At 44.4% G+C, this 22,519-nt stretch overlaps 1 long non-coding RNA gene across 1 annotated transcript; it reads left to right on the top strand.

Moving 5' to 3' along the window:
- Window positions 1-3,779: 3,779 nt before the first annotated feature.
- On the top strand, window positions 3,780-21,340 carry LOC144378851 (uncharacterized). The gene is made up of 3 exons (XR_013440689.1): window positions 3,780-4,267; window positions 4,858-4,934; window positions 20,725-21,340. It is a non-coding gene; the product is annotated as an uncharacterized LOC144378851 (long non-coding RNA).
- The last annotated feature ends 1,179 nt before the right edge of the window (window positions 21,341-22,519 follow it).

Below are 22,519 nucleotides of genomic sequence, written 5' to 3'. Positions count from 1 at the left end.
CCCGGCCTGCCTTTGCATGCACGGAACAACCTGTCCCTAGAGGGGACTTTTAAAATAATAATATGTAGTATGAGCTGAGATCATAGATATGAAAGCTCTTCTTTGAAGTTAAAAAAAATTTTCAGCCTGCAAATGCATAGTATTGAGATTATTTATTAATGAATGTATTCAATACTGTCTTTGTCCGGCTCCTCGGTGTATTTGCATGCATTCGTTTAAGAATACAATCGTCAGCATTATGGCTTACAGACTAACGTAGAAGTTTAATGACTGATAAATACTAATACATACACAGACGTACAGAGGAGCCATAGGGCCGATCTCTTCTATTTCATCACCAACCAAAAGGAATTAAAAATTGACATCACAGGAGACTCTCTTCCTTCCCCACAGTGTGAGAGACAAAGGAATGCCGGGGGGGGGGGGGGGCAGGGGATGCTCTTCACTCTTCTGCCTGCTAAGTGTCAAAAAGGATAGCAACTCCCAAAGGAGCCCTCCCAACCCAGCAGCCCACAAATTACTTAGCAAACAGCAGCCCCAGAGAGGTGAGTGTTGAATAGCACTGTGAGGTGACCTGCTAAGGCATTTTTAAACAGAGGGGCTATAGGGCATTTTAAACAGAGGGGCTACAGGGTTTAGCATACGATCCTGTAGTCTTACAATATACGAATCAGGAATCCTCGCCGTGTTTGACATTCCTTGTCAGGTTGGGAACAGCATGGGGGTCCCCAGCACCTAGCGTAATGCCTGGCACAAAGCAGGTGCTCGGTAAGTCTTTTGCAAGATGAATCAATAACTGGAAAACTTGAATCTGTTCAGCAGCCAGTCCAGCACCACAAAATCCCAACATCCCCGTCACCATACATTTTCTAGAGGCCCCTCTGGCATTCTCTGATTCACACCTGTAAAATTCTGAACTGCACAATGATGGGAAAATAGAACCCAAGACAGGCAAAAGTGCTAGAAGGCCTAGTGGCCTCTTGTGGGTGCACTGCCTTATTCTTACTTTCCCCACCCAGCGCCACGTTGCAAGCTTAGTACGGCCGTCGTGCCCTCCATAAAGGTGGGGTCCCGCTCCACTCTGCCTTTGACCCATCTGAGGATTTGACACGCACCCCTTCTCCTGTGCAACCCCACTCAACAAGCATTTTTACAAATCCAACCGCACATGTTATGCCACGCCAGGCATTGTGGAGAAGAGCAGAAATTATAAGATATGGCTCCTGATCTCAAGAGCTAAGATGATGGTTAGGGAAACTCTGCATTATTCTTTATTTATTCTAAAAGCGTTTATTGAGCATATGCACTAAGTACTGTTCTAAGTGCTGGGGATTCAATGTTAACCAAAGCAAAGACCTTCCCTGCTCTTATGATGCTGACAGTCTAGAGGGCGCAGACAAATACTCATCATACAAATAAGCACATAATACAAATTCAGCTAAGTGCTATTAAAATGAAATCAGGTCATGGAGAAACTATTTTATCTGAGATCTTAATAACAAGACTTGAGAACAGAGTTCCAGCCAGAGAGAAGAACAAGTTCAACATCACCCAGGTGGGCACACAAACTTGATGTGTTCGCTAATACAGGCTATCCGTTCCAAGCCCTTCACAGCTTCCCTTTGGGAGCAGACATGGGGTTGGGTGTAAGAGAATTTACCTTCGGGAAGCTACAGCATCCTATGTGGGTACGAAATTTGACTAGATCTGTTTGATTACTTTGGAGGAGGTAAAGCCCACGTCTTCTCCCTCAGAGCTGTTTTTGGATTGAGCAGCGAAAAATCGATAAGATCCACAGACAAGCACTCAGGAACCACAGAAGGTTGCAGGTGGCAGGTGACTTTGGGAAGTGAGTGACACTAGGGCTGCCCCTGCAGCATAGAAAGAATCTGGGATGAGTGTTAGGATCAAGTGGCCATCTCCTCCAGGCAGGTGATGTTTCTGCAAGAGGGAGCAATCCCTTGATCTATTCAGGATGGAAGGCATTTTCCAAATTCCATCCAGGACAACATGATATTCTGTGTGGCTCCCAGTTTCTATGAAGCAAGAAGCAGCTGGAATAAACTACATGGATGAGCAAGAAACAGGAAGAATTGGTGCTTAGTACAAACCCACAGAGGCAGGCTGGTTCACATCAAGATGGGGATCCTGTCGGCTCACTAAAGACAAAGGTAGCAGGTGAGCACAAGGCGATTGTACTTTGATGTGTATTTGTTTGAGCCATTTTTCAGAAATTATCTCACATCAGAGACTTTTTGTGCAAACTTTCGATCATCCTGAATATAGGATTTTTATTGAACGGTATAAAATATAATGTAATGCACATCAGTGAATAAGTCATGTGGTTTCTCTGCAAGGGGGTAGCATTAGTAAGACTTACATTGATAGTATAATCATAACCCCTCCCTCTAAGGATTAAATTTTAGATGTATCCTCCCAGCAAAGGCAGGATGAATTGAAAAAAAGAAAAAAGGTGATATAATGATGTCTTCTAAAACGAAAGACTTATTAAAACCTCACCTGGGTCATACAGCTCTCACTAACAAGCTTAAGCATTGCTTTAATTCTGTGTGATTTATTGTCATGGGAGTTAATGGACTGGTGGGGCGAGGGGGATCCACCATTTATTTGTGAAGCAGAAAACTGTGTTGTGATTTTCAGATCAGACACAGGGAGGCAGCAGTGAGCCAATGAGGAGCATAAACAATGGCAACCGCTTGGAGGCCGAAAGCCCGCTAGCTGTTTAAAATCATTTATAACCCCGGGGCTCCTGGGTTGCTAAGTCATTGGGCGTCTGCCTTCGGCTCCGGTCGTGATCCCAGTTTCCTGGGATCGAGCCCCGCATCGGGCTCCCTGCTTGCTCGGCAGAGAGCCTGCTTCTCCCTCTCCCACTCGCCCTGCTTGTGTTCCCTCTCTCGCTGTCTCTCTCTGTCAAATAAACAAGATCTTAAAAAATAAATAAAAAATAAAATAAAATCATTTATAACCCCAACAGAAACACTTTATTTAAAAGACTTTAAAATTAAACATTAGAAGAATTTTCTGTTCTAGCATGTTTTCTGCTCCCCGTTAGTGCTTACTTTCCTTACTTCCCAAATGTTTTTGCTTTTCCTACTGACGATTTTCTTTTTTTTACGAATTTTTATTTTTGCACACCCAACGTGGGGCTCGAACTCACAACCCTGAGATCAAAAGTTGCCTGCTGTACTTCTGAGCGAGCCAGCCAGGCGCCGCGACCCTTTTCTTTTTTAATCCACGTGGGAGTTGGAGCATTTTAAAGCTGACAACGGTCGCTCTGACTAGTCCAAGGTGAAGCCCGGGAGCGGATCAAGGTGTTCCCACCCCGCAGAAAGCCAGCTAGCTCCTCCTTGGCGGGCACGAGGTGACCAGGACCGCCTCTGGGGGAGAACCCTCTGTGGACTGCCCCCGACAACACTGTTAGAGCAAATTGGTTTCCAAGGGCTCCTTTCCTTTAAACCCTCTTCCTCCCCAAAGAGGAAGATGGGTCTCAGCCCTGCCTGTCTGAAAACTGTGTGCGCACCGCGGGCTGGGCACTCCGGGAACAAAGGTACCACAGCCAATCCATCTTTCACCCGCAAGCGAGGGTGAGAGAGAGAGAGAGACGCCTGGAAGCAAAGCATGGGGGTGCTGGCTGAGGGCAGGCTGGTCCACCCCGAGCGGGTGTTGGCAATGACACCCCAGCCAAGGAGGGTCTGGGCCCCCCCCCGCCCCCCCGCGGCCCCAGAAGCGCCCGCAAGGAGCACCCCGGGCCGCCCGCCTTGCTGCGCCTCGCAAGAGGCCTTTGTTCGGCCGGGAGGCCGGGTTTTAGTTTAGACCCGGCCGGGGCTGCCCTCCCGGCTCCGGGCTTTCCGCTCGCCGCGCTGTGGCTTCTGCCGGCCTCCGCCCCGGCGCCCAGGGCCTCGCCTCGCCCGCGCCTGCCCGCACCGGGGGCACGAGGGACGGGGCTGCCAGGGAAGGTGGCACCGGGGCCCACGTCCCTCCTCCCGCCTCGGCGGCCAGGTCCCCGCGCCCAGCCCAGCCCTGAAGCCGCGAGCCTTCCCTCGTCCCACCGCGGGCCTCCGACCCCGGCCTTTCGAACTTGAACCCTGGCGGCCCCGGCGTAGGCGGCCTGACCGCACAGGGCGGCCCGAATGCGGGGCCCTCCCGACCGCGCTCGGAGCGGGGGCCGTTTCTCCCGGGGTCACCGCGAGGGGGGGCGCAGCCGAAAGTCAACACCGCAGACCATCTCTGATGGAGAGGGCTCCTGGTACGTGTCATATTTTAAATCGTTTCTTCCTTCCGCTATTTAAAAAAAAAAAAAAGTGTGGTAAGCATTTCCATCCATTTTGTCTCTCTGGACAAATCCAGGCGTAACTTTACATTTCTGATTTTTTGAGCATGGCTGTAGCCCTACTGAACACAACTGCAAGCCTCCCTGGGTGTGTTTTTAAATCTGCACAGAAGCAGAGATTGCCATGGGGAATAGGCAGTTTGGGGTTTTTGTTTGTTTTTACTTTCTACCCTTCTGCATTGTTTCACCTTTTCCCAAGAAACATGAATTATTTTATCATGTTTGAAAAGGAAAGAATGAGGACAGCTCTGACTAAAGTCAGGGTCATCACCACTCTGGATATGCCCTCCACCAGGGCTCACACAGCAGGTTTTTCTCTTCCGTTCTTAAAACTATGCTTCAATTCTTGCTCTCTCTGTTGTAGTCTCCTTTGCTAAAAGAGTATTAAGTGACTATCCTGTCCTTGGATGTCTGTTTCCTGAGGAGCAGGCTGAGGGCTTCCTAGTCGCCCTGAGACCTGTGCACCCCCCTCCCCCCACACACTGCAGGTTTTTCCTCTTTTTCAGAAGCCTGATGCTATCAGGCCCAAGAATTGGCCAGGGAAGTGCTCACTACAGACAGGACCTCTCAGAAAAACGGTCAGGTAAGTCCACGCTGTATATGATACTTGGAAAAGCAAATTGTCAGGAGAATAGGAGAGAACTGGCTCCTCTTTGTTTTAACACTTTGTCCTTTGATTTGCATTCTCTCTTTAATCCATTCAGCCTCTCAACACCCACCCTGTGCAGTTCCTGGGTTACAAAGGGAGGGAGCCACATCCCGCACCCAGAGGACCACACATTCTGTGCGGGATGCAGTTAAGTGATGGGTTGGTGGGGGCCACAGAGCCCAGAGCCTCGCCCAGCCCCGCCAGCCCAGGTTCCGGAAGGTTCTCAGGAGGAGGAGATGCCTGAGCCGAGTCTGAAAGGACCATTGGCCAAGCAGAAAACGTGAGAAAGTCCATTCCTCATGAGGCAAACATTAAATAATAACAGGGTCCCTCTGTCGTTGAGCTTCTCTATACATCATGCCCCCCCCCATTCTGAACACTTTGTGTGTGTTTCTCACAACCCTGTGGGGCAAGCGCTCTTATGGCTCCATTTTAAAGCTGAGGTCCCTGAGGCACGGAGGATGGAGTGATTTTTTTCAAGGTCACACACGTAATGAGTGGTGCAGCCAGGATTTGAACTGAGGCAGTCTGGCTCCAGAGCCCTTGCTCTAACCCCCAATTATCCTCCAGTTTGGGTGACTCCAGAAGTGAGAGGTGACTGGAACAGAGTTGCAGGAGCTGGGTGGAAAGGTGGGCAGAAGCCACAGGATGCTAAGGAACCCAAATTTTATACTGAAGATGGGGAGAGGATTGGAAACAATGGAGTGTCGTATCAGATTTGGGTTTTAGAGACATCTGTGCTTCTGGAAGGATGGGTGAGGCAAAGTTAGGGCAGGAGCAAGGTGGCTGTGAGCCATCTAATGGACAAGTGAGGCGGTCAAGCCAGGTGGAGAAGGTAGATGAATCTGAGCTCTACTGAGGAGACAAGGCCTGATACTCAGCACCCAGTTTAGGGGACGGGATGGGGGGGGGTTCGGCTCAGGTATGCTGGGCAGAGGGCAATAATAAAATCAGGCTTCAAAGGGAGGGGAGGAGCCAATCAGGGGCCTGTGGAGATTCCATGCAGACAGAGGACCCTAATTAGGTCAGTGGCAGCAGGAACAGAAAAGAGGAGGCAAGTGCCGGAGATCATTTTAAAGCAGGCATTCTTAACCTGGAAAGAACTCAAGGGGTTTGTAATCTTGTAGGGGAGAAACATTATATCTTTATTTTTACCTTTCTCTTACTAAAATGTATCATATTCTCTGATGATTAATATAAAAACCCTACTATAGCAACATTAGCAATATTTATGGCTCTGTCATCAATAGAAATCACAGATTTTTCACTTCACATTTCAGCGAGTATCTCTGACTATCGTTTGTGTTCATCACTACTTTAAAATAATGGTAATTAGACCTGACATTGGATCTGAGTATTTAATACTATATTAGTGCATTATTACAGGTATTACTATATCAAAACTTTTTATAATTTCATAAACCATATTTCCAAAAAAATATTTCCTTTGTGATCCTTTGTATTGTATTTTATGCTCTAAAAAGCATTATTATTTCTTTTTTTTTAGATTTTATTTATTTGACAGAGAGAACACAAGCAGGGGGAGTGGGAGAGGGAGAAGCAGGTTTCCCACTGAGCAGGGAGCCCAATGCAGGACTCGATTCCAGGACCCCAGGATCATGACCCAAGCTGAAGGCAGACGCTTAACGACTGAGCCACCCGGGCGCCCCTAAAAAGCATTATTCTTGAAGCAATCCAAAGTCTTCACCATGCTGCCGAGAGGTTTAATGATTCAAAAAAAATTAAGAACACCTGACTGAGGCATGCCTGGGTGGCTCAGTTGGTTAAGCGTCTGCCTTCGGCTCAGGTCGTGATCCTGGGGTCCTGGGATCAAGCCCCGCATCAGGCTCCCTGCCCAGTGGGGAGTCTGCTTCTCCCTCTCTCTCTCTGCTGATCCCCCTCCCCCGGCTTGTGCTCTCTCTTTCTCTCTGTCAAATAAATAAATAAAATATTTTTTATTTTTTTATTTTTTTTTATTTTTAAGATTTTATTTATTTATTTGCGAGAGAGAGAATGAGAGACAGAGAGCATGAGAGGGAGGAGGGTCAGAGGGAGAAGCAGACTCCCTGCCGAGCAGGGAGCCCGATGCGGGACTCGATCCTGGGACTCCAGGATCATGACCTGAGCCGAAGGCAGTCGCTTAACCAACTGAGCCACCCAGGCGCCCCAAAATATTTTTAAAAAAAAAGAACACCTGACTGAAAAGTAAGATAAGTCATACTGGTTAATGGTTGGTGATGAGAAGCAAGAGAGAAGGAGGTAAGCAAGGAAGCTCCAAGAGTACCTGGGTGACTCACAGTGGCACCTTCCACCATGGAGAACACAGAGGGAGGAGAGGTTTGGGGAGGATGGGGAGGAGGATCTTCATTTGTGAAGATGGTAGGTATGAGAAGCAGTTAGAGCTTTCCCATGGAAAGCTGGAAACGTGGCTACAAAGTTCAGGATCGACCGCAGGAATAGAAATCTCACTGCAGAGTCAAGCAGAGACCTGTCACAGAATCAACAGGCATATCCAGGAAGAGCGTGGGAGATGGGGAGACAAGCAGCCGGAGCCTGGGGGACACTGGTAGGTACTTAAGGGAACCTGGGAAGGAGAGGGAGTGGCAAAAGAAACCGAGATCAAGTGGTCAGGGGGAAGGATATGAACCAGGAGAACTGGCCATGGGGGCCAGGACCGAAAGGATGCAGGGGAGAGTGGTGAAGACATTGGCAGAGGCAGCTGAGAGGCCCCCTGGGATGAGGACCAGTGGCCAGAGGCCGGCAGTGACAACTCTAGGGAACGGTTCCCAAAAGCTGCAAGAAACCAGATCTCAATGCAGGGAGGAATGAGGAAGCAGAGGCCCATATATAGGAGCTTCTCTTCAAAACATTTAATGGAGAGAGAGGGCAAGAGTCAGGAAGCTTCTAAAACAGAGGAAGGCAGGGAGTGGGTGGGCAGAATCAGGGGATGGCACTTTTGAGCGTGCTTGTGGTGACAGGGGAGAGCCAGGGGAGAGCCATCCCAAGGTGGGGACAGAGGGGCTGGAAGAGGTGGGTGAGTAGGGTCGGGGGCCAGAGGCCATCAGGGCACACGGGGAGGGAACGAGTGGGGCCATCTGGTCCTCTTCCAGGACAGAAGATGTTAAGTATAACAGAACACACAGCTCAGTGTGGACGAGGTGAGAAGGAAAAGCGAAGCATTCCCTCATTCCCGTTTCCTCCTGGTAGAAGTGGGTCCAGGGCTTGTGGGCCTGAAATGCATGCAGTTTGGGAGGAGGGCCTATTTAAGAAAAAACACACAATTTACAAAATCAAAATTAGGGACAAAATGGATATTATTTAGAATGAGAAAAGAAGTCACACAAATTACATCACAAACCCTGTAAAATTCAGAAAATAATCTGATTTCTATTCGTTGACTGGCAGGTCTCTACAATACTTTATCTGCCCCTACATATACGGCTATAGACTCTGATGATCTCAAAATGAAAATAATTCTGTAATATTTTCTAAAGAGAGAGTAGAAGAATTCAATATTTCCTCTCATGTGCTTGGTTGAAATTTATTTTTTAATATCGTTGGGTGGGATGCATAAAGCTTGCCACCTCACACACACGCTTGCTGTTCGTAGTACTGCTATGGGGTTCTGGTCTGCAAATGCAAGAATTACAATTCTCTCTAAAGTGATTCCCATTCAAAAAGAAAAAAGAAGTATAATGTGTGTCTTAGCTTGGGCTGCTAAAACAAAATACCCTAGATGGGGGGCTTAAACAACAGACATTTACTTCTCCCAGATCTGGAGGCCGGGAAGTCTGAGACCAGGTGCCTGCCGGGTCGGGTTCTGGTGAGAGCCCTCCCTGGCTTGCAGAGGCTATGCTCACAGGGCAAAGAGAAAAACAGCAAGCTCTCTGGTCTCTTCTTGTAATGCCGCTAACTCCATCATAAGGACCCCATCCTCATGACCTCTTCTAAACCGAATTACCTCCTGAAGGCCCCATCTCCAAACACCATCCCATTGGGTGTTAGGGCTTCAACGTCTAAATGGGGGGGGGCATTCAATCCATCAAAATACATTAATAATTATTAATGTTGCATTATCTAGTATGTTCCTGATTTCTGTTCTGACTATGCCCTGAGAACCAAATCCTCTACTTGTAATTTTATACGTCAGAGGATTATAAGAACTTTCCAGCTTTCCAGAAGACCAGCTTCTGGCTCTGCACCTTTCAAACCCTGTTTTCCCCTCAACCCCCGTGCGTCTGCTGTCAGCCTGCATGGGACACATTCCCTTCACCATGTCCCACCCCGTACCCACGGCGCAGTGGGTGGTAGGAGGCCTGGGAGCTGCCTCCACGCCGGGATGGCCGGCAGCAACTGAAATTAATGTGGAAGTGACCCAAACACATAGATGTTCCCCACTAAACTCAAACTAAATGTGTCTCCAACTTTACTTCGTTAGCTGACTCCCCAAATGCCCGCAGCCACCTCAATGCCACCTAACACAGCGGCGTCTTAACCAGTGCAATTAAAATATCTTACTTTAAAAAATATATATATACATATGGTGAGCGCTGTGAAGTGTGCAAGACTGATGAATCACAGACCTGTACGTCCGAAGCAAATAATACATTGTATGTTAAAAAAAAAAAAAAAGAAGAAGAAGATAGGAGGAGGGGAAGAATGAAGGGGGGGAATCGGAGGGGGAGATGAACCATGAGAGACGATGGACTCTGAAAAACAAACCGAGGGTTCTAGAGGGGAGGGGGGTGGGAGGATGGGTTAGCCTGGTGATGGGTATTAAGGAGGGCACGTTCTGCATGGAGCACTGGGTGTTATGCACAAACAATGAATCATGGAACACTACATCTAAAACTAATGATGTAATGTATGGTGATTAACATATAATAAAAAAAAAAATATATATATATATATATATATATATATTACTTTTACAAACTTGATAAAAGCTCCCCATGAACACATTGCTAGGGCCTCTCTCAGGGCCTGGGAAGTGAGTGACTTCACCCAGCAAGGAGCTTTCCCTTCAAGGCGATTCTATGTCTGCCTAGAGGGCACCGGCTGTGAAGGGGAGGGTGGGAGCCAGGATGAGACAGCTATTTAAACTAGCTGACAATTGTGTAGTGCCTACCAGGGGAAATGTTACTTGTGTATTAAGTCATTTAATCCTCTTAACGACGCTGTGATGCTGGTACTGTGAAAATCTTCATTTTACAGATAGGGAAACTGAGTAATAAAGATATTAGTGAACTTGCCCGGGGTCACACATGTAGTAAGTGCCAGACCTGGGATTTGAACCCAGGCAGTCTGGCTCATACTCGTACCCAGTACAGGAAGCCGTGTCTCCATAGCACAGCTCACAACCTCCACTGCCCTCTAGGACTCTGCAGTCCCGCCTATAACTTTCTGACAGTATATATTTTACTAATTTGCCTATTTGCTGTCCCTTGCTACTAAAATATAAACTCTCTGAGGGCAGAACTGTGTATTTTGCTCACTGCTGTCTCCCTGCCCCTGGAATAGTGCTTAGCCCACGGTAGGTGTATAGTAAATATTTTCTGTTTATCATAAATTCTTTAGCCTTCTCCTAAACTTTTTTTCAAAGATTTTATTTATTTATCTGAGATAGAGAGAACATGGAGGGGGAGGGGTGGGACAGAGGGAGAGGGAGAAGCAGACTCCCTGCTGAGCAGGGAGCCTGCCATTGGGCTCATTCCCAGGACCCCGAGATCATGACCTGAGCTGAAAGCAGACGTGTGTACCAACTGAGTCACCCAGGCGCTCCTGTTCTTCTAAACTCTTTAAGAAGTAATCTATTTGAAAAAAAAAAAAAAAAGAAGAAGTAATCTATTTGGAAAACTGCAAAAGAAAGTGAAAATAAGAGGAAATACCCCCCAAAATGGGGAAATTTTGGCTCACATGAAATCGAGGGGAGAAAATGAACTTTATTATATATTTTGAATATATACATAATATATGCAATACAGTTCTGTCCTAAGTGTTTGTGATTCATGTTATCTAGTCCCATGTGTCTCAGATCAGGTTAGTTAGTTATACAGGGAACCAACTAGGAGTGGTCAGATTGTCTTGAATTTCAGATGCTCTTGAGTGCCCAGTTGAGGCATGATTATGTGTTACATGATTTTCTCCAGTAATACTCAGGGGCCAAAGAAAACAGATGGATGGATCCAAAGTTGAGGATTTGTTGACTGGGCGTGCCATTAAGTCAAAAGAGTAAAGAGATTGTATCTGATGATAATGTCCTTAAAACCAAGAGGGCTGGGGGCTGTTAGTTGGGGAGACTGAAGGCCAGATGCCTTGAAGATGGGGGGCACCTGTTAAGCAGCTAACTCTTGATTTTGGCTCAGGTGATGATCTCAGGGTCCTGGGGTTGAGCCCCATGTCGGGCTCCATGCTCAGTGGGGAATCTGCTTCAGTATTCTCTCTCTCCCTTTGCCCCTCTCCCTTCTCACTGGCTCTCTCAAATAAATAAATAAATCTTTAAAAAAAAGACTGAAGATGGGAGGGATGGTGGCGTAGGGGAGGAAGGGTATAGGGTTGAGGTCAGAGTAGAATTTCAAAGTTTAAGATGTCAGAGGTGAAACAGCTCTAGGTGATGACAAGGTCTTGTAACAGGATAGGAGATATTGATGACAAGTGAACAGAGCTCTCAGATGACTCACAGGATATGAGAAAATTTGATATTATGTGGGTTAGACACTAATGTATAAGTTTATCAGCTTGAGCCATGATTTTGTAAACTGTAAAGCCAGCCTTAAATATCACCTTCTCCAATGCTCCACTTTTGATTGACAATACTTCATTTATAATAATTCTAAAATAATGATCCTCCCCAAATTAACAAACCAGGATACTAGCATCATCTCAATTCAGTAGGCTCATAAAATTGGAGCTGTTTTGCTTGTTTGAAGGATTAATTCTGTTCCTTTGCAGATAAACACACATGAAAGAAGTGTTATTTCATAGCTCCAGATTAAGTCCCTTTTAAGATGATACTGAAGAATCCATATTTTATTTGGTGTTACACACATCATAAAAGATCTGTAGTCTCCAGAAGTCTCCACATTCCAAGGTTATGAGACCCTCAATAAATGCATAAATATAATGTTCAACAGTGGTAGGATGGATAAAAGCACTTATATCTCCCAGATACCCTGTCCACGAAGTGCTCCAGTTACCAATATAACCAGCTGATTTTCAGAGAAACAAAAAACCTTACTAGGTATTCACCAGTGGCTTTTAACAAAGATAATAGAAGCTTGAAATTGGATGTAATGTCCAGTGAGGAGTAAGATTTCCACTTCTTTCACTGTCAGGTGCAGCTGGGGATAGGCAAAGAAATGTTTTGTTTGTTTCTTCAGATTTTTTTCATCCAGTACTTAGCGTGAAACATTAAAGAACGGTATCAGAAATCCCAGATCAACTGTAGCCAGCCGGGAAATTGATTTCACTTTAAGGGTATTCATAATAACAGAACCAACCTGTATGTTCATTAAATTCACCTAAAATGATAAGAAGTCTCACAGAAGTCTTTCAAAGTGGAGGTTTTGTAAAAAGGCTTTCAACTCTGCACACTTTCTAACCAGGGAGTAACTAGACAATTTCTCCTCTCCCTGCTCTGGAGGAAAGATCGACAGGCACCTGGGTCGTGTAGAAGTTAGAAGTGAAGGAATCCATGTGCCAGATCTTGCATGTGAAGTAATTTTTAGATATTTTATGGAGCTAGGGAAACAATTTTGCCCTTTCCCTTTTTCCCCTACTGAGTTTTCCATATTCCAAGACAGATGGGGCACATGTAACAAAACCAACCAAATGCAGAGAATGCAATCTGGGATATTAAAAATAAAATCTTTTCCAAATCTTCACAGGCTCCTTTAAAAACACTTCTACCCAAGTGCTAAAGCAGCTAACAGAGGTGTCTAAAAATGGAAAGAAGAGGTGCCCCAAGGGTTCTTTCTTCAAAACCAGGCAGCATTAATATTTACTTTTCAGAAAGGGGCTCTATACACAATCAGCAAGTATGACCAAATTTAGTCATATGTGGATTGAAGATGATTATGTCCCAGAGAGCTCTCCATTAAGAATCTTTAAATATAAAATTGTTGAATCTAATCCAGAAATAAGGCAAACGGGCAAATGTCATCAATACCCAGGTATAATGTTAATATTTCAAAGGACTCCAAATAAACATTCAGTACCATTATATTATTCAAAGAAATCAGTAAAGAGAATATGGTTAGCTAGATTTTGACATTGCATTGTTTGCCCTTACTAACTATAAACTCTTTATTATAGACATGTTGTAGTTTATATTTTACATTTTCATAGTATTTAAATTTTATATTTTCATAGTATTTAAATGTAGGAACCTATCAATCATGGCTCCTGGGTTTTTAATTTTCTATGTAAAACTAATTTATTCTGAACCGCATGTAATTTCAGATTTTCTAGGAGTAGATTAACCTCACAAAATTATGTTCAAATATCACTACTCCATTGCCATCATCCAAAGAATACATCAATATTCAATTAAATTTAAATACAATTAATTTTTTCTCCTTTTTTCCACTGGGGCATATAAGTAAATTGTTTGAAATGTATTACTGATGGAAATTAAATGTAAATTACTTATTTCTTAGGTTCTGGAACTTCTGTGCACTGGGAACTTATCGAGGTATTGGGGATATAGCCATGAACAAAGTGAACAAGGCCCAGTCAGGCTAATGGGGGAAACTGGCAACAGCCCTGTAAATAAGCAAATGAATGAATAAGACCATTTTAGGTAGTGATGAGTACTGTGAAGGAAAGGAAATCTGCTAATGGTATAGAGGGTGATGAGAGAGGGTGAGGGGCAGCAAACAGGGTGGTTGGGAAATTGGAGGCAGTGATGCTTAGGTCACTGGAAGGCAAGGAGTCAGCAAGGCAAAGAGCTGGGGACCCTGGGGTTGGGGGAGGGGAAGAGGGGCATTTTAGGCAAAGGGAACTAACGAATGCAGGGAGGAGCTTGGTGTGTTCATATGACAGAAGTGTGGCCAGTGGGGCTGGACTTGGCAGGGAGAGTAGTGAGAGATGAGATCCAGGTGTTAGAGCCAACTTTCGTAGTAAAGCTTTGGAGTTTATTCTAAGAGTGAGAAGAAGCCATAGGAACTGACTGCATTCTTTTAAAGATCAATATGTCTCCTGTGAGGCAAACGGATGGGACGGGGCAAGAATGGAAACAGGGAGACCAGCTGGACTGACGTGGGAGTCTAGGAGAGCCACACGGTGGCCCCAAGTAGGCTGCGGGCAGTGGCTTTAGCAGGGACAGTGAGATGTGTTCAAATTCGCAACATATTTTAGAGACACAACCTAAAGGACTGGCTGGTAGTTAACTGCATTTTCCCAAACTAAGTTCTCTCTCTTTAGCAACATTTCCAAAGCTTTTCTGAAACTATTTTATGTCCAAGCTCCTTGCCCTCACCTCCCTACTCATATGCATATATATGCACACCTTTCAGGCCTCAGGAAAATGTCCCCCCCAACCCTCTTAAGTCACAGTTGGAACAAATGGCTTATCTAGCCTTCCTTCCAATGCACCAAGTGCATTTGAGCTGCTTTTCTGTCTGCAGATCCCAGAAATGATGCTCCAGACAGCCTTTCCTAGGTCCTGTCACCTTATCATCCATACCCTCCTACAGACTCCTAGAGAAATTTCCACACAGTCATTTCGTATTTGTGCATGACTTTTCATATGCCCGAGACTTCTGCCCTCTCTGGGGGTTGTCCTAGAAGCTACAGCAGCCTCGGTAACATTAGCAAGGCCCAGCTCAATGCTGGGTTCTTCACAAGCCTCAGTTACTTCACAGAGGACGGAACCCTAAGCAGTGCCATCTAACAGTTAGGAAAACCAGGACGTAGACATGTTTGCAAATTGTGAAACAATACCCAGGTGGGTTTGCAGTCAGGTGAAGCTGCACTGGGCTCTTAACCTCTTGCTTCTCCAAGAACTGCCGCCCCAAGAACTTGGTTAAGCATCACAGTTAGAACACAACTCTAGGGGCGCCTGGGTGGCTCAGTCGGCTGAGCATCCGACTCTTGGTTTGGGTTCAGGTCATGATCTCAGGGTCATGGGATCGAGCCCGGGTCAGGCTCTGCACTCAGCAGGGAGTCTGCTTGTCACTCTCCCTCTGCTTGCTCACTCTCCGAATGAATGAATGAATGGATGAGTGAATGAAATCTTAAAAAAAAAAAAAAACACAACTCTGGAGCCAGATTGCCTGAAATCGAATCTGAGTGTCACCACATTTTAGTTGCCTGACTTTGGACGAGTCACGTAACCTCTCTCTGTGCCTCTGTTTGTTCATCTATAAAGAAGACATGATGATACTTGCCTCAGAAGGTGGGGAGTAAGGGAGAGGGAGCTACTGTGCATAAAGTGCTTAGGATGGCACCTGGCATAGAACAGGTGCTGTGTAAGGGTTAGCTATCACCCTCAACCTTCTCCTGTCCCACACACCAAGGCATCACCCTCATTTCTTATTTGTGCATCAAAAATTCAGCACTTTGATTATGAAGTCAGTACCCAGCCCCCTAGGAAGGTGTGTAGGTGGATGTGGTTAGGAGAGAGCACAGTGGGGTCATTACAGAAAAGCTCGGTGGGGCAAAGTGATGAGGTGAGCTCAGAGATACTAGAGAGACACTTAATAAGTTGTGATTAATTTACTCTGAATAATGCATCGATGTGAAGACATTTTTACAGCATTCTTCAGATTAAGTTACCTACCATTCTGAGGCTCCTCTCACTGAACAGGAAGTTTGTGGAGTGGGCAGGGGGAGTCTATCTTTTGCAGTAACTCAGAGTTGAGCTTCTGCATCTCAAGCTCTTGCCTTCACTTCATTGTTTCACTATAGCTTTTGGGATGTTTGGCAGTCAAAGTAAACCAGATTTATCTGTGGTCACAACACATTTCAGCAGCTTAGAATTATGAACTTTACTTCATGTTCATGCTAAAAGTCCCCCATGGAAGGGACAAGAAGGTCTTACTGAGGAACCAGATTGGCAGAGGCCCCATCTGAACAGGCTTCCTTGATCATAGGGGCAGGGGAGAAGGAGCATGACAAACCACATGGGGCTCTTGAAGCTTAATATTGCTCATATTTCTGGAAATGACCCATCATATTGCTCATATTTCTTTTGTCAAAGCAAGTCATATGGCCATGTCTGGGCTTAAAAGGGAGAACATGTATAATTTTTCTACAGGGAAGTGCCCCCAAATACTTGGACAACTTACCACAAAGAGTTAACTGAAAGTTAACAGAAAACCCCTCTAAAAGCAGCTTAAACAATTAAGGGGTTATTTTCTTACACAACAAGAAGTTTGGAGGTAGATCAAGTCTCAAGTTGATAAATCCAGTAGCTCAAAGATGTCTTCAGGGACCCACTTTATTGCCATCTTTCTACTTTACCATCCTTAGGATATCAGCAGTATCTCCCTTTGTGGTCACAAAACGGCGGTAGCGGTGTCGGCCGTCACATGCAGACAAGGAACACCCAGAGAAGAATGATAGTGTTTCCTTCCACTAGTCTCAGAGGATTGAGAAAATCTTTCCCAGAACCACCAGCTTACCTCGGGTCCTGTTGGCTAGAACTAAGCCACATGGCCATGGCTCAGCCAGTCATGAGCAAAAGGAAAGACCACTTCCTGGGATACGAAAAGGCCTATTTTCCCTTTGCACAAACAACTCTGATTTCTATAAGAAATATGCCACTGAACATAAGAAATCAAGAAAACAGGTAACCCAGTTTTACCAATTATGGTAAGCTCCTTTATTCTGGGTGTAAATAAAGAGGGACAATTCTTTTATGAAAAGCCAGCGTTTGTGCTTACATAATTATTCACAGTCAAATAACTATGGGCAAATAAAGCAAGCAAAACAAGCATCTAATAGGGAAGGATCATTTACCTAATGGGCAGGGAAATAAGAAACTACTTTGGACTGATATGACATTCATCTCAAAAGAGTTGACCAAAAGAATTCACCACTCCCTTCTTTGTGGCCACCCTGGACTACAGCTTAAATGTTCTTTCTTCATCATTCACCCACTACACTTTATTGCCTTTATCTGTGTACCTGTCTCCAACTGCAAAACGATGAGCTCTTTGAAAGATGTGGCCTGTTCCATCTGTTTATTCCTGTGCAAGCTAAAAATAATAATGGGTAACATCATTTGATTGCCCACTGTGTACCAGAGCCCATTCTAAGTTCTAAATGAATTGATTCTTGTAATACAACTGTCCCATGAGGCATGTGCTATTATCTATGCTTAATACCTAAAGAGTTGGGAGGGTCAAAAGGTTAAGTCATTTGACCAAATGTACACAACTATTAAATGATAGAGTTGAATTTCAAATGAAGGTGGCCTAGTTGGGTTATGCGTGGCACATTTGCCCCCAAAACAGGTGAAGCTAATCTGCTTTAATATACAATATGAAGGTGTGAGAGAACAAGAGTGAAGGACAAGAGATATATCTTTTATTTACATGTAGAATCTGAAATCAAGTATGATAGACTTAAATTCTCTGAAGGTAGAGATCATGTATGTTTCCCTTGCTCAGTATGGAGTCTCTATCTCCTAGTATACTTCCTGGCACACAGTAGGTCCTCATGTGTTCCTGGAAGTGGGGGAGGGAGAACAGGAGGGACCGAGGGAGGAAAGAAGAGGGAAGGAGGAAGGAAGAGAGAATGAATGAATGAACACAGTTAGTGTCCTCTTTCTCTTGCTCCTTATATTTTCTACCTTCTTTTCCTGTATTATTTCTATGGGCAATTTCGTGTCTAAAATTTACAACATCTTACCTAAGATAGAAGGAAGTGTTAGTTTCTCTAAGTATCAAGGGTTCTCAAAAAGAGAAGAGTTTAAATGTAACGTTGTTGCAGAGTAGGGAGGATTCTCTGTGCCCTATAATTCATTTGGCTTTTGAAACAATGTGTCTTATATAAAGTTGATTTTTCCTCAAACAGAAACATTTTTTAAGAATTTGGACTTGTGCTTTTTCTTCTAATTGTGTGCCGCTTGAAATGTCAATACAGTGCATGGACATATTGATTTTTTTTTTAAATCAATGCAAGGCCATAAACAAACGAACAGCAATAATTAAGGAAATGGCCACTGTCAGTTGATGGAAATATTACTGTAGAAGTCTCTCCACCAGCAACATGTTTCAGTAGACAAGTAATAGGTTGAGAACACTAAAACACCATGTTTCTTCTTTATTTTAGCCCCAGCATCATCGGTGTCTGCTTCCATAGAATGCTCCAAACAGACACACAAAATTAATACATTAGATTTAATCGTTAGACCATATAGACCGCCACTCTGGTTTTAATCAGCAAAGTAAAATCCTGGTGAAACTGAATCATTACACTGTTGTCACAAGTGAATTTTAAGTGTTCTTATTCTTAAAGGGTGTCCACATTTCTACTGTTGATTTTGTTGTTCTGATTCCTATCCAGAGAGCTAATTTTAAAAAGTGTTTCTGTGGTCTAACCTTGAACTAGAACTTCATGAGTCCCTGAATATCCCAATTTTCCCCAATATTCCATTTTTTCCTTTGTTCTTTATTCTCAGATGATTTTCAGATTTCATTCAAATTTCTTTGAGTTATTAGGGATTTTTTTTCAGATGTCTCATCCAATTTCAATATATCAAAAAATGAACTCACTGATTTCTCTCCCCCATCTGTCTTTCTCTCCTCCTAGGTTCTGTCTCTTGGTTGATGGCACCATCATTCACTCTTTGATCCAAACCAACATTTAGCCACTTTTGATGGCTCTTGTTTTTCCACTTACATACAGTTAGTTGATAAGTCCATTCATTCAACCTCTAGATCCATCCTTCCCTTTTCATTCCCATGCCCTAAGTCAGTCCCTCATCATCCTTGCCCAAAATATTGCAGTAACCCCTCCCACCCCCCAAAACTGGCTTCCATTGTGTATCTCTTATCCCACCAACCCATCTTCTATATTTCCATTCAAATATATTCTAAAAGAGAGATGTATCATGTTTCTTCCCTGCTCAGAAACCTACAATGGCTCATTATTGCCAATTTTTAAAAAGTCCAAACTCTTTAATAACATTCAAGACTTGGGGCACCTGGGTGGCTCAGTCCATTAAGTGTCTGCCTTCAGCTCAGGTCATGATCCAGGGTCCTGGGATTGAGCTCCACATTGGGCTCCTTGCTCAGTGGGAGCCTGCTCCTCCCTCTGCCTTCCACTTCCCCTGCTTGTGCTCTCTCTCTCTCTGTCAAATAAATAAATAAAATCTTTTAAAAAATAACATTCAAGACTCATCTTTAGTTACCTACCCCCAGCCTACCTTAGCAGTCCCATTTCCTGTCACTCCCCATCATTACCTTCCTTAGTGCTGCACATATATGTGTTCTCCTCAGACTTATTGTGACATTCCTCAGTTCTATCTACCTGGCAAAATCCAAATTACCCTTCAAGGCCTAGTTCAAATACCCTCCTTGGTATCCAGGTGGAGTTAGTCAGTCCTTCTTTGCTCTCATACCATTTTGTTTCTATTCTTATTATGCCCCTGTCTTAGGTCAGGTTCCCAAATATAGACCCTGAGAGGAGGATTTGTAGGAAAGTGTTTTCTTTCTTTCTTTCTCCTTTCTTTCTTTCTTTCTTTCTTTCTTTCTTTCTTTCTTTCTTTCTTTCTTTCTTTTTTTCTTTTCTTTCTTTCTTTCTTTCTTTCTTTCTTTCTTTCTTTCTTTTTCTCTTTCTTTCTTCCTTTCTTTTTTAAAAGATTTTATTTATTTATTTGTCAGAGGGAGAGAGAGAGTGTGAGCACAAGCAGGGGGAGCTGCAGGCAGAGGGAGATGCAGCCTCCCCACTGAGCAGGGAGCCCGATGTGGGGCTCGATCCCAGGACCCTGGGATCATGACTTGAGCTGAAGGCAGATGCTTAACCGACTGAGCCACCCAGGCGCCCCAGGGAAGTGTTTCCTTAAGGAAATATTCCCAGAAGAGATTGGCCAGTGAATGAGAGAAGGAGACAGGCAAGAGAAAGGGATTGAGCAAGGGTGGCTTTAGACAAAGTCGCAGAGGGAGTGGCTCAGCCTCATTCAGTAGAGAAAGCCTGGACATTAATTTATGCCCTGCTCTATGGCAAGGGGGCTGGGCCTTCCTACCCCTACACCAAGCAGTCACTAGCAAGGAACTCAGCTCCCAAGACTTGCTGCTCTCTGAATATGTTCGCAGTACTCAAGGGCAGCCGCTCAAGGAGTCATAGGTGCAAGCCATTGGAAGCAAAAGTATGTCAGAGTTGATGGAGACCTGGAATGGTAAAAAGGGATCCCCAGGCATTTGGGAGGAGGCAGATAGTATCAGCTACACTCCTCAGTATCCTCGGCCTTGTTTCCACCTAAACACCTCCAGCCCCCGGACGGTGAATTACTTGGGAGGAAAGACCCCTTCTTAATCATCCTTATGTCCCTACAGCAGGGAAGATATTACTTCACACCTGGAAAGTGCTTAAATAGCATTTACTGGTCTGAATTGAATACTCGTTTTGTAGGTCTTTTGCAACATTTTGCTGCTACTAATCATATTCCTGGGATTTTTTTTTTCCCCTAGCTGGTTTTAGCTCAATAATAAAAGATAGGGCTTCTGGGGTTTCAAAACTTAAGGTTCAACTTTTCACCTTGCACTTTTCTTCCCAGGGCAACAATTTGCTCAGCATATCTCTTCCTAAATTCCAAGACAGGCTGCTTGCTCTGTTCAGTCAAGACTGCCAACCCAAGAAACATTTTCAAAAGATCACAGTCAACGTCATTGCCAAAAGAAGAAGTTCTTGGCACACAAAGGACCTGGTTCAATATGAGATGCCAGATGGTGATTTCAACTTCAGCTAAATTCCTGCTGAAAAAAGTGTTTGAACTGCAGATGAGAAAAGCTTCTATGACAAATTTCCAAGCGTGAGAAGCTTCAGAGGGAAATGGCAAGTGTTGATGCACCCCTCCCCCCCCCAACCACATGCACACACCATAGAACTACTACCTGCATCTGGTAATTAAGATTCCGACAAAGATGTCTCTGCTTTTTAAGAAGACTGAGCCCTGATTTGATTTTTACTAATATTAAAGTGTATTAACTGAGTCCATTAAAAGCAAATACTATTTGATTACATGTAGTGTTTTTCAAAGGATGTGTCCCCTTAGCATCTGCTGTAAGCTTTTTTAGTATCTGGAGGTAGTTCTCATTCCTCTCTACCAATAACTCCATTATTAAGCCAATTAATAATCAGCATGTCTCACCTCCCTAACTTTCTTTTTTTTTTTTTTCCTCCCTAACTACTTCCAAATTACAGGGAATATACATGAAGTATAAATTGATGGTGCTCTGCCTGGACACTCTTGTGACCCTGACTTCCTTTCTCCTTCCAGGAGACTGAAAGCCCAGCTCCCCTGATTCCAGTCAGGGCACATTCTGAGATGTGGTTTATGCTCCAGAGCTCCATTCAAGATTCAGCTGAGGTTGAGACTTTGCCTGAAAGTGTACTCTTGGCTGGTTCCTTCTCTTTTGCTTTCCCTATCTTATTCCTCCCTCCCCATCCTTCTCCTCCACCACACTCCCTTACAGAATTGAGGAGCATCTCTTTAACAACATTCTTGCACCCAAATCCTTATTTCAGGGTCTGCTTCTGGGGAAATGACTTAAAATTCTGTGCAATGGAAAAATTCAAGGCATTTCATGCTGATAGAGAGAAGGGCTATTGTTTCTGGGGCAAGAAATGTATGCATATCTACTTTATCAATCAAGATTTAGAAGGAAATAGTGGATAAACTCAAATTAGGTATTTGGAGAATAGTTAATAAAAGGGCTGATTATAAAGGGGTGGGCTGGGTGCAGAGAAACAAGGAGAATACCTGCCTGGAAACTGATACCAGGGGGTGCCATTACCAACCCTAATGGGCTCCACTGGAAAGCAGAGAACTGGCGATAGAGTTGCATGGAGAGGGCTGTGTGACAGAAGCTGTGATCTTGAGGGATGCAGCCAGCCTAGGGGACCCTACAGGGAGCAAGCTGGCCAAATAAATACCGCAATCTCATGCTCCTTCATTCCTCCCATCTTTTACCAGTGATCCCGTCAGCTGAACCTAATGGGAAGCCAGGTGCAAAAAAGCCCGTTCGTGTAGCACATCTAAGCTGGCCTCTAAGGACATATAGGGCAGGTGGAGAAGGGCAGAGAGGGCACCCCAAGGGACAAACAGAAGCTATCCAGCGTAACTACCTACCTTCTCTCTCTCTCTCTCTCTCTCACACACACACACACACACACACAGTTTGTCCTGTTCTTGATTTTGACCTGTGACTAGACACATATAAATAGGCACTGATTTTTCTCCCTGCTGATCTTGTTTCTTTTTATCTTATTTATACTTCAGAGGACCCAGAGATAAGGCTGCATGATACATACAGACTATCAATCATCATACAGACTATCAATAATCAAGA

The sequence above is a fragment of the Halichoerus grypus genome, chromosome 8 (assembly GCF_964656455.1).
Source record: "Halichoerus grypus chromosome 8, mHalGry1.hap1.1, whole genome shotgun sequence".
In the NCBI taxonomy this organism is placed as follows: domain Eukaryota; kingdom Metazoa; phylum Chordata; class Mammalia; order Carnivora; family Phocidae; genus Halichoerus; species Halichoerus grypus.
Note: the sequence above shows the minus strand (reverse complement) of the source record. Positions and strands in the feature narration are given on the sequence as shown.